At 38.2% G+C, this 14,646-nt stretch overlaps 1 long non-coding RNA gene across 1 annotated transcript in view; it reads left to right on the top strand.

The window, feature by feature from the left end:
- Positions 1 to 9,453, top strand: part of LOC139823628 (uncharacterized) — a 310,568-nt gene extending 301,115 nt beyond the window's left edge. The window contains exon 5 of the long non-coding RNA XR_011734829.1: positions 9,439 to 9,453. This is a non-coding gene — a long non-coding RNA (uncharacterized lncRNA). The remainder of the gene's footprint in view (positions 1 to 9,438) is intronic.
- Positions 9,454 to 14,646: the final 5,193 nt, after the last annotated feature.

Here is a 14,646-nt window from a genome sequence, read left to right as displayed (position 1 = left end):
TATTCTTATTTTTTAAGTAACAAAAATGCTCTTTTTTTTGTTATATTCTGGTCACTATAAGTGACAGACGATGTAAATAATTCTAGCTGTTTTATTAGGTATCTGAAACGCAAAGAGCTAAAATTTTCTTATTCTGCAAAAGTGTAGCTATCATCTGAACTAGAACTAAATCAATATTTCCATTCTGAGCGGCTTTTTTATTTAAAACATTATAACTTTTTTCAAAATTTTATTAGTATTTTATTAAAAGAAAATGTTTATTCTAGTTCAGACGATAGCCCATATTACTTATTCTGAATAAGAAAATTTTTGGTTTTTACGTTTCTGATACCTAGAACAGCTAGAATCATTTACTTCGTCTCTCATACTTACGTCTTTTAGTGATCAAGATATAATATAAAAGTAACAAAAAAGAAGAATATTTTTCTTACTTAAAAAATAAAAATAGATTTTTAAAATAAGATTAAAAGAACATGCAAAGTTTAACGTTATACGCTTTCTTCATTCCCCTATAAAAAATTCCTGAAAAATACCTATTTTTAAAGACTTTCTCCGGCTCCAGTCATACTCAACTTGTATTCATGCTTAAAAAAAAAAAATTATTTTACTAAAGTTAATTTACTAAATATTACATATAACAACTAAAAAATAAGAAGTTAACTTCAAATCGCGTACTTTACACAAGTATTTCTCGAAAACGAGTACCGCAAGGGTATTGAAACTTATCGCATATTATTAATTTCTATTTTTATATAAAGCATCATATACTAGTCTTTCAAAAACATTTAGAAAAAACTTTTTTCACAATTTATTATTTGTCATTAACATATTTTATTATTAATCACATACATATAAGTGTGAGAAAGCATGGTACAAAATAATTTCAATATTTAAATTATTGTAATAATAAAGAAATCAATTATTTACATTTTCTTCTGTGTGTGTATGTGTGATGTTATTGACAATAGTTTCTTTGCACGTTTACATTTCTTTTGCAGATTTTTTACACGCTTAATTTTCACAAGTGTGATGTCAAATACAGACAAGATTTTTGTTTATCTGCTATAAGCGTTATTTTGAATGTAAGGTTTTAATAATCAAATGTTTTTAATAATCAAACATTTTCAAACTGCAAGCGAGGGACAAGCAATATCATCTACAGCATGTATCCTTAAAATACTACGATCTTTTCTAGCAGCACTAGCCACTAGCGTATAATTTGTCCGCCGACATTACTAATTTCTTCTGCAGCAACACATAAAATGTTGAACAGTTTTCTCGAATGGTTGTAATAACGTCTGTATGTCCTTGCATTATTAATTCGTTAAGGTATTGCTCATATTCTCATTCTATTAACAAAATTTTGAAAAAAGTTATAATATTTTTAATATTTTTAATAAAATTTAAAACTATTAATTTAGAAATTACATCTTTTGACCAAAAGCGTTGGTCGAAATTAATAACGTCTCGATGATTGATCCGAAAAAGTGCTGTGTGAATCCGACAAAGCGAGTTGGCTCACGGTTTTTTCAATGTTCATATCGGTAAAGACGTTATATATTGCCAGTTACTGTCGATTTAAGCTGCTTTAACTGTTATTCTATTCACTGGCGAAATAAATTTATTATTCTGATTTTTAATAATATAAGAGAAATAAGACCGTTTTATGTGACCGTTATACAATCAATCAATATTAAATAAGCCGTGTACGATTCGAGCTTGGATCTCAATAGCCTAATAATATTTTTTATGTATAATTACACGTATATTTTTTCCAATCTTAATAAATTGAGCGTTGACTAACTTGTCAGACTTACAACACAGCTCCTGTTGGAGTAGTAAATTCTTTACTATTATTTAAATCGATTTAATTAGAGGGATGTGAGGGGATTTTATTAATCCAATAGGAGCTGTGTTGTAAGTCTGACAAGTTAATCGGCGCGTATTATAGTTGATTAAAGTTGGAAAAATATGTAAATATAGTATATAAAAAATATTATTAGACTACTATAAAATCTAAGCTCAGATCGTAAATGGTTTATTTAATATTGATTAATAATATTTTTGATAAAAAAGCCGCCTAGAACCTAGAATGGAAATATTGGTTTAGTTCTAGTTCAGACTATAGTCACATATACTTCTTCTGAATAAGAAAATTTTAGCTTTTTGCGTTTCAGATACCTAGAACAGCTAGAATTATTTACACCGTCTGTCATTTATGGTGACCAGGATATAACAGAAAAAAAGAGCATTTTTGTTACTTAAAAAATAAAAATAAATTTTTAAAATAAGGTGAAGAGAGAGAACATGCAAAGTTTAACGTTATTCACTTTCTTCGTTTCCCTATAAAAAGTTCCTGAAAAATATATATTTTAAAGATCTTTTAAATCAGAATACCTCCGTTAATAATTCTTTACATTCTCTTCCTGACAGAAGAGATTTTACCACTTCTCAATATAAATATAAATTTATCTTATTATGGTTTTATTCGATTATTCCGGCGTTTTTATATTTGTGATTTAATTAGATTATTGTTTACTTTGTTTATATTATTAGATGATTGTTTAATGTTTTAGTCTAGACTAATGTTTAATGTTTTAGTATGTAAACTTGAACATTAATTATCATGTTTTTTTATATTTATCTTCTTCTATCGTAGTAATCCGTTCCGAAGAAGACTAAGTACAGTCGAAACGTTAAGCATGTGTATTGTTTATTTAAGAAATTGTTTTTATTTTAATTCAATATCTCTCTGTTGTTGCTCGTGGCCGCTTATAAACATTAATAGCTAATATAAATTTAATAAGAGTAAAAAGAACATTATGAACTACTTTTTTTCTCGATATAGTTAATATGTAATTATTGTTATGCATTTAAATATTAAATTTAAATACTATTATGCTAAAGTAAAGGTTTTTAATGTAAGACTTTTTTTGATATAAGAGCAAATTTGCCAGAACGGAAATTTCTATACATTACATTTACGAATTTTAGTTTTTATGTTTATAAATATTTTTTTAATTAATTATAATTGCAATCTTTATATTTATAAATTTCAAATATATATATATATATTTATAAATATAAAAATTAAAATTTGTAAATATAAACGTAAATGTAACGTATAGCGCATCGTCGATTTGCCAACGCGAGACTCGGCATTCGGCGAGACGCGAGGAGCGATGCATGGCATCGTGGCATAGCCGGCGCGTGCTAAGCAGCTACGTCACAGCTCAAGCGAGAAGGAGACAGCAGATCGTATGTCTGCCCTTCTCTTCCCGCTCGAAGCTTGCCGAGTGCCGAGTCAGCCGACTGGCATATCCCCTCCATCTGAGTAGTTCGGACACGAACCATGTGTGTACCGTTACCGAGCGTAACGACGTAGTTGACGTCCACTTTCTCAGGCGGCGCGTCAGTATACGTCCGCTGGAACGGAATGATCCTGGTGGCCGCTCTCAGGTTTCTCTCTGGTACCATACAAACGATACAAACGTCGTCACGTGATCCGTTTTGTCGCTCGAACGGTCGGTTTCAGCGGCTCGTGAAAATCCAGTTTTAAGGTCTCGTTAGACAAACTTGTCGAGGTGTTGAATCATATGCCGAAAGAAACGGCGTAGTTTCGTTCCTTCGGCACCGGCATATGGACCACGCACGTCTCTTCATGCTTATATGTTTCGGCGTTCGGCAAGTTTGTCTGGCGTGACTTTAAGATTTGAAGATAAACCAATTCTCGACTATCTCGGTTTATTTGAGTGACGGGTGTAGGCAGGTAAAACGTTTATTGTTTATATATGGTTGATGTCATGTACGCTATGGGTCATGTCTGTTTTAGTGACACAAGTTGCAACGAACATCGTTCTCGTCTTCTTGGTCGTCCGTGACGAACAAAGACAGAACGCGACTTGGGTCGACTTGTGTCCGTACGAAAGGTTGTAACCGGACGATACTACTGGAGGCACGAATCAACGCTACGTGTCCTTAGAAATCAACGGTCGCCACTCGGTTTGACCTTTGAACCACCGAGAAGGTAAGTATCGAACGATCTCTCTAATTATTAATCAGACTAATTAATCTTCTTTTTTCAGGTTCCTGCCACCGCCGATCAGGATCGTCGCTGCCACCGGAATCCAGGATCAACGAGGGACTTTGAGTGATCGACGCCAATGGATCAGGTAAGTAGAAGGTAAATCCAATTTAATGAATTTTCGAAATCTTTTACGAAAAGGATGTTTAATTTATTCAATAATATTGATTTCCAGTGATGGTTGTTCACAAAAGTTCGAGTCACACAAGATGTCGGACGCTCGTATACGTAGGCACATACGCCCCGTTTATCTACGACGCACGAAGTTATTTCGGTCTAAAAAGGCCGTTCGTCAATGTAAAGACGACAATTAACGCGTTCCGCGGGCGTTCCCGGTTGTTATGAATGTTGACGAATCGCAATTATCGCACTCGTATAACGTTCGCGGTGACTTAGCGCGACGACGAAAGAGCGAAGCTTATTACGTGTTGTTCGCTCGAACATCCCCGAGAGACTGCCTCGAGTTGTTTGTCTCGTTCGAGCTCCCCACCATCGGTATCGGTGACCCCCACTCCGACGTCTATTCCGCTTTCTCTCGCCGCTAACTACGTATATGACTCCGGTACTTTTCCACGCGGGTGTTTACGCCGTTCGCGCCGAACCCCGTGGAAATTTCCACTCGCGTTGCGCTCGCGCGGTCGCTCCGTCCTGGCGACGGGGTAGCGGTTTTCCACCGCGACGAATCTCGCGCGGCCTCTGACGCCGACCTGTGCGCCAGGTCTATTATCATACATACAACCTCCATCCGGGCGACTTCCCCGAGGAAGACGTCCGGGTGCAGAGCACCAGGCTCGCCAACGACGTCGACCCCTCCTGACCTTTACGCTGGACCTAGTAAAGCGCCTTCCGCGGTTTTTCCCCGTAGAAGATGTCTAGGTCGCGAAATGGCAAACGGTTCCGTAACTTTGTTCCCGGTCGTCGGATCTCGACGGCGACCGGGCACGGATGTTTATGGGGATGTCCCCGTTCATCAGGGGTGTCCTTTCCCTGAGAATGACTCACCTAGTGCGAGACTCAGGACGGTCCGCTATTTCGTTCCCCGGCCAACGGATTTCGACGGGACTCGGTGGGCTCGGCGAAGTGCCCCTCGACGTCAGGAGTGCCCAACTCCTGTGGATGATGCACCTGGTGTGACGTCCTGGGTGATGCGAGGTGGCTCGATCCGGCAGAACGTTTCCGTCGAAATCAATTTTTATGGGTTCTTCTTGCAGTTAAGGAGGTAAAACCCCAGGATAATTAGCTGCTGGTCGGCGATGTAGATTATGGCTCCTTGGATCCGTCGAAGGTAGATAATTCAATAATCTTTATCTTTTTTTTGATATAAAGGAGTATGATATTTATTGTAGAACTTTTACGATACAAGTGACTTATGTGGGAGGATGGAACAAGTATAAGATATGTGACCTTTCCTGGCTCGTTTCACACTCTCCGTCGAGAGGGTGAAAGATTCTGCTTTTATACAATTTTAGAAACGGTAGTGGGAGGTGACCGCACCTCGTTACAATGCGTCATAGGGCGTTGTCTAGCGGATGTGAGTCTATTTCTAGTGGTGTGGCTCGCTTGCCAGCAATGAGTCATGGGGTGATGTCTTGAAATTCATTACCTTATATGGTCATGCGTTGCGCTCCGCTTCGACATGTCCATATATGGTCTATGCGAAGACTAGATTCACTCGAATGAGTCATACAGGTGACTCATCTGAATTCCATTTTTATTCTCTAGTCTAACAACGGTTTGTATTGAGAGCGATACCTACTTTCATTATGAAATTTCAATATGACTTTTATCAAAAAGGAAAATAAAAAGTCTTCAATATTTTAATTTTAAAATGTTCAAATATATGTTGAATATTATTTAAGTTTCTTCAGACATACTTTACATAGGGTAGAATAATTCAATAATACAATTAAAGTCATTATTAGTATGTCTAAAGTATAAAAGATATTGCTCTCTTCGTCTAACAGTTACTATAGTATATCTGACTCTCTCTTTCTCTCTTTCAGATCGTACAATACTCGCATCTCGCTCGGATTCGTGTTCCTTATGCTACGCATAATACAATTTTATCTTTCTCAGGTTCGTGAGTAACGCTTCGGCGTTTGACGCTCGAGGTTTATATTAATTTTAGTAAATATATATATATTTTGTTAATAATAATATTGATAAAAGTGATGTTAGCGGCGGTAATAATGATTCTAATATCATGTTAATAATATACCGTGCAGGTGAAAATGGTCAGCATTCTCATTAGTACAGGAAATCAATGAAATTAAATTGTTTATTGTATATATATATATATAATAAGATTTTTATTATTTTTATATCTCGCGAATGGTTGGGAATTTGATAGGAGTGTATAGGAAACATATTGTAGGACTTTTACTAAAGTATAATATAGCATTGGAAAATTTTATTGTTAATATATGTATTTGTTAATAACAAATTGTTAATTAAATAAATTGGTACTTTTTAATTCGCGTATCGATATTGTTATGTTCTCTTTATTTAAGAGGTTTCGAATTTCTAATATCATCTTGTTTATGAGCATTCGTTATTTTATTGTTATAAATATTTTGTAAATAAACAATTGCAGAAATAAAAGTTATTATCATTTTTCGTAGGTGTACTGATGCAGAGGTTACGTGCGCGGTCAGAATTCGTGTTTACCCGAACGAGTTTTCATCCACATAATTGTTTCATCCACATAATTGTCAATTATATGGACGAATGCAAACTGGAGGTATGTATTTTGTTAATTAATTAGGTGTAGCGAGTTGTTAAAAATTATGTTTTTTATACGGGCTTGATGAGAAAGGTTCAAACTTAATTTACATGCAAACGGGGTATTTTTAGCAGGCGTAGTTTAAGAGATATTAAGGATTGAAGTTCGATCCAGTCGAATTTTCGATAATTAGGGCGTATAATATCAATTATATGGCACAACTCCCATGCTAAACCGTTATTTTGGGTGTCTTTCCCTTTGGAATTTTTTGTAGCCTCAACCAGAGGAGTGACGAGGTTTTGACTTATACAAAAGTTATTGTGCATAACCTGGGGCACATGTTAACGGCTATTATTAGTGTGGTTAATTATTTATTTATAATTGTTTATAAAAATAAGTTGCAAAATTGAACAATCTTGTAGTAAGTATTTTTTCATTAAGTCGATCGGTTTTTCGAGATGATTTTGATGACGTAGTTAGTAAAATGGTATTGATATAATTTTAATTGTTTATAACAATTGTTTTGAAAAATATTAATAAGATAATAGTTATTTCAATGTAGCGTTTTTCCATAAATATAAGAGAATGTATTTCTATAATTGTTTTATCTCCGTCTATTTGTTTTTATTTTTATTTTAATTTATTAAGAGTCTATAGGGCTATCCTTGTCTTACTCTCTGTGAACTGGTATTAAACTATCCTCGTCTTTCATGGGGCGAATGTTCAATTTTTAATTTCATTTATTAGTTTAATTAATTTAAATAGAAAATCGGCGTTAACGTTACTGGTGTTTAGGAGTATGAGAGATTCCATTTTTATCATAATAATTAAATGTCAAAATTTTTGTTTAGAAATGAAATTTTTCAGCTTTAAAATGTATAAAAAATTAAAATATTAATGTAAAAGTGATTTGGTCTTTGTAAGTCTAAAGGGTAGGAAATTCAAAATGGCGGACGTGAAACTTTAATAATTTATAATTCGAGAACGGTAAGAGATAAAAAGATGGGGTTTCTTTTGTTGTGTTCGGACAATTAAGGGCATTATTTTAGGTTGTTTAAAATTTCTGTGTTTTATGGATTTCCATAAATTTTAATTATATCTCGGAATTAAGAAGAGATATGATGTAGGGGTTTTTGTGAGGTTACTTGACATGCTCTGCTGAGTGTCTGCAGTGATTTTATTCATTATCTTTAATAATATTTTTATGATAAATTTTATTGTTAATTAGTTTATTTTGAGAGATCCAACAATGATTTATAACCAAAGTTGTTTGACTTTTTGTGATAGTTCCAGTAATCACACTAACTAAGTCTGTTAATAATATAATTTAATTGTTTATAACAATCATGTTTGAAAAAATGCTAATGAGATAATTATTATTTTAGCGTGATAATGTTCCTTAGGCACAAAAGGTTAGTTCTTATAAATAATCTGCTTTAATTTATTTATTTATATTTTATTTTAATTTTCTGAGTTTATTCTTATGGATTATGTATTTATTCGTGTGTTGAATGAATTTTATATGCATAAAGGATCTCATAAAGCCTGTAATGTTTATTTACGATCAATTTTAGTGATTCTGGGGAGTTTTAACAAGCAATTGTCCAAAAAGTTTATAGTGTAATTCATGAAAATAGGGCTTAAGCTTGAAAAGACCCCTTAAGGAAGCCATGTTCTATAAGCTTGTGTCTACTACTTTAAGAACGCGTGCTCGCATCAGCTGAGTGATTGTTGTGACAGTTAGGTTAAGGTGTGATTATTTATTCTCATATTGTTTTCAGATGCTGTGCAATTAGAATGGAAATCGAAAAATTTATGCGGCTGGAATATAGCGGTGATTATACCGTCAGACGTGACATCTCCCTCCTTAGGGAAGTTCGGTCCCCGAACTTTTATTAGTAAGTATAATTTATGTCGTATAGAGTATGATTATATTTATAGATAATTAATTATTTATGTAATTTTTATTACAGGATTCTAAAGTGTGCCTGGCAGTGTAAGAGCTGTGTTGCTGCAGTTAGATTTATCTAAATCGAGGTAATAGTTCCATTGACAAAACAGTTGTCTAGCAATGTACTTAAGTAGTTCTAGAATATATATAGATTTGATTAGTAATATATTTTTTTCTTTCTCTTCTCTCTTTTTTTCTATTTTATTGGGCATATACACGTGTATATTTGTACTTGCATACATATATAAACGCACATATTTGTTTTCAATGTTCATTCCGTATGTTACTTATTCGGGTATTTATTAATATATGTTATTCTTATTTTATTATAGGGCTGGTTGTCTATACTGTCACCGTGATTTCGTTGGACGGATATGATAAGGATAAATTAAAAGTAAGTTAATGCTATTTCTATCGTTACTACATTCATTCATATAATTTTAGTCTCTCCCTTTTTTTTTATTATTTTTGTTTAAATATATTCAAGTATTTGCCGCGTGTTCTTTCCTTAGCTTCGTCTAAATCCAGGCGATAAGCAAAATTACGTAGTCTTTTCACTTCTAGCATAAGGCTTGTCGTTGACATTTTGCTTAGCTCTGTAAGGATAATTATTTATTGATTATATATAACGGTTTTATCTTATAAGAGTGCAGTAATTAATATATTTCGTTATTGTTACAGGTGATAGGAGGTATTAGTGAGCTGAGACTGAATTAATAAGGATAAGTATTTTCAATCTTATTTTATATTCTTATGAATATATGTGTATATGGGAATATTAATGTATTTTCCTTTATCTTATTTCAGGTGAGGAATAGGTACGAAATTATCCTGGATGGGCTTGTTCTACGAGTGTGAATATGAATACGTTATAATAGTAATCTTACAATTAGTAAAGTATTTAAGTTACTTGTATTTTTAGATTAATTAAATATATGTGTTTTTTTATTTTCTATTATATGTGTGTGTCAGCGTACTCTTTCCCCTTTTCTATGCATGTATATAAGTTAAAGTTAAAATTATTAATATAGAATTAAGATTACATTCTACTGATTGCTACGATTTAATTTTCAAAGTACTTATTCTTAGGAAATTAGGGTCCTCCACCGTGCTCATTAAGTATAATCATATGTTAATTATATAAAATTTATTATTTTATTTCAATCCCTTCACCATGTACATATAATAAGTATTAGTATGGTTAATATTTTCTGAGAGGTTAGTATTATAGTAAGGTCGCTCGCTAATGTTTATTACAATCGCAAAATAGAGGTTACTCTTTTATTATTCGGAGTAGTCCTAGCACTAATACAAATGTGCTTAATAATAGGACAGTTCCCTCTAAACAGTACACTGTAAGAAAATCGATTGGTAATTTATAAAGCTGAATATACGTATATATAACGCAAAATATTCGATAAGCATATTTAAAAGTATAATAATGTAGGTTATTTATATATATAAAATATAATAGCATTATAGCTTTTCGCAAACGTATTTTATAAGTATGTATCGTGTATTGCTTAACGTGTTCCACGAGGAATAACCGCCTCGCATAGAATCTGATAAGTCAAATGTTCGGTACGCCCGTGCAAATCTATTATAGTGATGCGGCACTCATGACAATCTATGGTGCGTTTGGTTTTTATCAATAACTTGTAACATCGCCCGCAATGTAGGGTTGTATGGACGAAAGTTCGCGAAAAAAGGTGTAGCTGTCGCCATACGGCGTTTGGTCGGTTATAAATGCAGAATGTGTGTTCACTTGTCGCACAATCCGCACACAGCGCGAGTTCGGCCGCGACTTGCGCATACCACGCGGAGTGACATATAAAGTCATAGGCCGGTCTTACAAGTGGATCTGAGTAATCGCGGTAGTAAATCGGTATTGATAGTGGTGGTTGTGTAGGAGGGGGTGGCGAGCCCTGCGGTATGGGAAGCATAGGGCGCTCACCTATTATATGATGTCTGCTTGCAGGTTCAGCGAAGTGATCGTACGATCCACATGGTTCTCCTAAGGCAAGCGGGCTGCCTATCGATGTGCTCAGGCCGCTCAGAGAATGCGACCCACGGCTGCTGCATGCTTCCGCTCGCGTAGATGATCCCATTGCCACGTACTCGTGGCTCGTCTGCGTTGCCGGGATGTTGGCGTAACGGGGCGGAGGTCTGGAGACATCAGGCAGTTTGACGGTGCCTGTCACCTCGCTGCCCAGGCTGTCATCGACGGGGGACTTACGGTTGATCTCTTCGAGCACCTCGTCAATCAAATTCTCCATGCCGGTTAGAGCTGCTTCCACGGATGCCACTGACATCCGCGGCACTTTGTAGATTGTGTTCGCCGGTGTCGGCGGGCGCTGAGCTCGGGCGTAGACCTCAGGATCAGTCGGACCGGGCCAGTCACGGTCCATGTTGGGATGGACGTCGACGCCAGATCTAGTGTCGCGCTCCGGTGGTCCTCGCTGCATTGGAATTGGCGATCGTCGATACGACTGCGCTGCGCTGAGGTCCATCGGTAGATTTTCGTCAATTCCAGGTCATCAAAATAATCCGGCGGAGTTGTCCCAGTATCCTGTGCCAACGTTTATAATGGTTGTTATGATAGCTGCTCCTTCTCATCCTGTGAAGTGAGCGCAAACCAAAGACTAAATTTTGGTACGGAGTCGTGTGGTTTGGTCACTTACGAATTATTGCTGTGTTTTCTCAAGTCGTCCGTGCGTCTCTGCTTCTTGTGCTTCTTCTCGTAGATTACACTGGAGCGTTGCTGTTCTTGAGCCAGACTGTTCACATTCGGGCTCGGTGTCTCGGCTTTTATTCTCTACTGAGGAGCAAGGGGTAGGTCCCTTGGTTCCTTTGTCACGGTTGCATCGTGCATAAAATAAATTCGCAGTACTGCTGATCCAAGAAGTCCTGCTTATCATCCAGATAATAACCACAAGTATTCCGAGAACACTCATACCCCATCCTACGGCACTGTAGGTGATAAGTCTTTGTTCTTGCATCCGTCTATCCTTGATCTGGCGAGCCTTTTCAATGATGTCATCAAAAGTCGTTGATACGTGGCTATTATTCATCGTCCATAATTCACGTGTCGCTTCTGCCAGGTCGATTTGTTATTTTTCACGGATAGGCTCGTACAATTGTAAAATGCTTAGATTGTTCATTGGAGTATAATGCTGTACGAATTCTATAGAGTGAACAGATGGATGGCTCATCGTAGTAGTCCCTGCTTTAATTTTACATCCTTGGCGTATGGAAATAATGCCAGAATTACTTATTTTTTCCTGTTTGCTTTGTTGGCATTCTATGCGAACTATTTCTCGTTTTCTTGCAGTATATATCCAATTTCCGGGCGTAGTTAAGGCTTTCCAGTATGTTTCTCGTAGGTTTTGTAATACTATGTTGCAATATTCTAATTCTATATTCTGTTACGTCCCGATAGATCGCGGCCGCGAAGGGGGCGGTACTCGGATCGCTTATACGGGACTAGTCGCTTTTCGGGTTATCGAGCCAAGGGGCTCTATCCGGGGATACCTGCGACCGAGGTAATTTGCTATCCAGACGCTCGTCACCAAATCGTTTGCCCGATCCGCACCCTCACTGGGAGATTTCAATTCGGTAGTTCATCACCGTACCGTTGATTCAGAGGATTCGTCAGATATCGTTCAAACGGTTCTTCTACTCTAGTACATGCGTAACATTCGAAAGCGGGCCGACAGTCGGCTAGAACCTTACTGCACTCGCTACACGTGGGGAACTCTATTTGCGGCCCGTATTGCACGAAGTGCCTGAGAACGCCTTCGAAATCTTGCCGGAAGGGCTGGTATTGGCCGAGCTGGCAATCCTCACAAATAATGACCCCCGTAGTTTTATTTTGGAAAAACAACGACCAGACACAGATTCCCGTCATTAGCCATGCTCTGATAGGGCTAGGGGGTGAAACTACCTCCGGAGGTTGCCGATTTACTGGATGTCCGGGACACATGAACAATGGAGCGCTAAACTCTAGTTTGGGAGATGGCAATTATCGTAGATTCGCGTTCTAAATATTAGTCTCCTCCCTTGTGTTCCACCGAACGTTTTACGTTAGAGAATATTTCACAGCACGTGGTACACGCGGAGGGGCTCTGGATTTCTCCGATCACGACGTCGCACGAATCGCACTCTTCGACTTTGTATCGGTAACCGATATGCATATAATGGCGGACTAAGCAGTCGTACTGGCGGCGTTGCGGGCCCGTTAGGTCTCGGAAACACTCTTCACAGAGGTAGTGTTTGCTGTCACGATTTTGATGGCAGATAGTAAAGACACACACGGCGCGCGATAACCAATTCCGCCGCGCAATTCTAGAGGCCAGTGGGGTTAGTCGGCGCGCGGGGCGTCGCGTGCGCGGATCGCTCATGCCGTTCGCTTAGCGCCTAGGGGCGTCGTCACTTACCTTTAGTCGAGTTCCAATGGGTGATCCGCGGTAGCCCAGTGTTCTGGTGGTGAGGCGTCGAACCACAGGTGTAGAATCTCGGCGCGGCGCTGGATCAGGCGGATTCGGCGGGAGTCGTCCTTTTTGATTGAAGCGATGAATTCCCAAGATGGAACTGGTGGTGGATTGTCGGAATCTCCTCCCGGTGTGAAAGTGATCGGGGTTAGCCGATAGTTCTGGGCCTTCCGGAATGCCTGGTAATCTGCTCGAGACTCGGCCTTGTCCAGTGGAACGTAGATGTATTGTATACTTTTAATGTTAATTTTGCGCACTGAAGTTACGTTTTCGAGTTTTGGTCTCGCGTCCGCCTTGCACGCGGAACTTGCGACGAAGTACTTTTCGTATTCAGGATCAGGCGCGTAATCGGAAAGGACTCCTAACAATGGATTCGGAGGGGTCCCGAACAAAAGGCGGTTGAGCCTGCGGGTGCGTACCTTGAGTCCGCTTCGTCGCGTCTTGGGCATTTGTTAACTACTGATTGAGGTTAAAAGACAAATACGCTTCGGTTGGCTCTCCTTGCTCGTGGCGAGAAAGCGTGCTGCTCGTACAGCACTGCCCCTCTCCAGACACCCACGGACGGTAGCGTGCCGCTCGTACGGCACTGCCTCGTACGCAGATGTGGCACAAGGGGAGGACCGGCGATTCGGATGCCTTATTGCAATTATTAGAATACCCACAGGCGGAGACGTGCCGCTCGTACGGCACTGGGCTCGTGTGTGGATGTAGTATAAGTGGGATCAGTGGATGATGTGCGAAGAGGTGTAAGAATTTGTAGAATAAGATATTGTATAAAAATGATTGTATATTACGATAATTCTACATAGGACATATGATTACAAAAGTAACAAGATTACAATCAGGAATGTATATATGGTGACACGTAATTCTATATGTAGTGAGAGAGCTGAAGGCTCTGGGTTTGGTAACGCACGTGGAGATAGGAAGATTCTCGATGTAGAAATAGGAAGGTTCTGGATTCAGAGAGACTCGAGAAGGATTCAGTGGTTACTTAACTGGAGAGTCCGTGATCGAGGTAGGACTCCGGGGAACTGAGCGCGTCCCTTGGGATGTTCGTTTTTATATTCCTGTTTTCCCGATGGCGGGGGTGGTCGAGTGGAAGGGTTGACTGAGTGGAAGGGTTGAGTTGCGTCATCGGCTCCGCTTTCGATTTCTCTCCTTATGGTCATGTCTTGAGTTTTCAGGAAGGGTCTGGGAGGGTTTAGGTTTGCGTTACTTGAAGGAAGCGTTTGCGGGGAAATTCCTATGGCTAAACCCTTGTGGGCATTGCGACTTATTCGTTGTATATACATTGATGGAATAGGCCAAGCCTATTGCGTATATCGTGACTTATCTTCTATATTTATATGCTAGTGGGTAGGTTAGGCCAATCGCGCAGGTCGTGACTTATCGCTAG

This window comes from Temnothorax longispinosus, unplaced genomic scaffold (genome assembly GCF_030848805.1).
Source record: "Temnothorax longispinosus isolate EJ_2023e unplaced genomic scaffold, Tlon_JGU_v1 HiC_scaffold_15, whole genome shotgun sequence".
NCBI lineage: Eukaryota > Metazoa > Arthropoda > Insecta > Hymenoptera > Formicidae > Temnothorax > Temnothorax longispinosus.
The sequence above is the reverse complement of the archived record's forward strand: the minus strand, read 5'-3'. Positions and strand labels throughout refer to the sequence as shown.